The sequence below is a fragment of the Chiloscyllium plagiosum genome, chromosome 30 (assembly GCF_004010195.1).
Source record: "Chiloscyllium plagiosum isolate BGI_BamShark_2017 chromosome 30, ASM401019v2, whole genome shotgun sequence".
Taxonomy (NCBI): Eukaryota; Metazoa; Chordata; class Chondrichthyes; order Orectolobiformes; family Hemiscylliidae; genus Chiloscyllium; species Chiloscyllium plagiosum.
In genome coordinates this window covers 44815692-44817692 of record NC_057739.1, presented here as the reverse complement: position 1 = coordinate 44817692, position 2001 = coordinate 44815692, and positions in this window count along the sequence as shown.

The following is a 2001-nucleotide window of genomic DNA, read 5'->3' as shown; positions in this document are numbered from 1 at the left end:
CCTCAGGTATGATACTTCTTCCTTGGGATGAATTTCTGCTGGGCCTCCTGAATTACCTCCAGAAACCCCTGCCATTGCTGCTCCACTATCTTCCCTGATGCCTCACCTTCCAATCAGCTCAGGCCAACTTCTCCCTCACGTCTTTGTAATTATCTTTACTCACCTGTAATACCGTTACGCCTGATTCCAGCTTCTCCCTCTCAAAGTGCAGGGTGAACTCGATCATTTTATGGTCACTGCCCCCTAGGGGTTACTTCTCCTTCAGCTCTCTCATCAAATCTGCTTCATTAAACGTCACCAAATCCAGCATTGCCTGTTCTTGAGTGGGGTCTACCACAAACTGCTCCAAAAACCATCCCGTAGACATTCCTCAAATTCCTTTTCATCACAGCCACTACCAACCTAATTTTCCCAGTCCACCATGGTTATTATAAAAGTGCCTTTGTTCCGTAACCGATTCTATCTCCTGGTTTATTTTCTTCCTGACTACTGTGAGGAGGCCTGTACACAGGGTCGTTTTTGCAGTTCCTCAACTCTACCCAAATAGTTTCTACAACTTTCGACTCCCTATCGATTTCATTTCATTTCTTACGCGTGCAGTAAACCCACCCTCTCTGCCCATCTGCCTGTTCTTTCATTAGAGGGAGTAAAACTGCAGATGCTGGAATCCAAAGTAGACAGTCAGGAGGCTGGGAGAATGCAGCAAGCCAGGCAGCATCAGGAGGTGTCAACGTTTCTTTCATTAGCACCTGATCTGATCCCCTGCAGCCATGACCATGTGATACCCATGACATCAGACCCACCGATTCCAATCTGCACTACACCCTGTTTTGTGTACTGCATGCATTTAATTACAACATTCGCAGTCCTGTGTTGATTGCCTTCTCGGTAGTTGTTCCCTTATCTGGTCTGCCTGGAATTAGATTCCTGACTGTTTCCACACTCTTTCCCCAAATACTTGTTCTGGAAACTTTAATAACCTCTGTTGAGTCTCCCCAACTCCCACCTTTAACATTTTCCATAACATTCCAAGCAACTGATCCCAGCTCCCAGTATTTGATTTCAAGCCCTATCCACAGCCCCAATGATGCCAGGACTCTAGTGGAGCCCAGAGGGTGACTTAAGTGGAGCCCATCCCATCCTAGCAGCTCCCTCCTTCCCTAGTGACCCATGTATTTCTGGTGTAGTCCTTGTAAATTGCCTCTGCACCCTCTGCAGTACCTTCATATCTTTTCTATAATGCGGTGAGCCCACAGCAGTGGGGAGAGAAGCCAAGGGAATACTTTGCGTCGGTGACCTTCCATTGGAACCTGCAGCAACCTCGTGCCTCTGACCTGAGACAGCGGTACCCTCTCAGGGTAGACTGACAATCAGCAATCCTCGGTGCCCTGCGTCACTCTGAACCAGTGTGAGTGGAAAGCGATTTGATTCCAAGCAGAACCTCTTCGGCACGGCAAATAATTTCAAAAAAGTCACTCTAATTAGATTAGATTACATTACAGTGTGGAAACAGGCCCTTCGGCCCAACAAGTCCACACCGACCCGCCGAAGCGAAACCCACCCATACCCTACATTTACCCCTTACCTAACACTATGGGCAATTTAGCATAGCCAATTCACCTGGCCTGCACATTTTTGGATTGTGGGAGGAAACCGGAGCACCCGGAGGAAACCCACGCAGACACGGGGAGAACGTGCAAACTCCACACAGTCAGTCGCCAGAGGTGGGAATTGAACCCGGGTCTCTGGCGCTGTGAGGCAGCAGTGCTAACCACTGTGCTACCGTGCCGCCCATGTTGTGGGATTTTTAAGATTCATTCTTGGGACATGGCTATGACTAGCCAGCATTTACTGCCTGTCCCTAGTTACAATACAGAAGCTGCCTTAACATAGAACATCGAACAAAGAACATTACAGCACAGTACAGGCCCTTCGGCCCTCAATGTTGCGCCGACCTGTGAAACCAATCTGAAGCCCATCCAATCAAAACTATTCCATTTT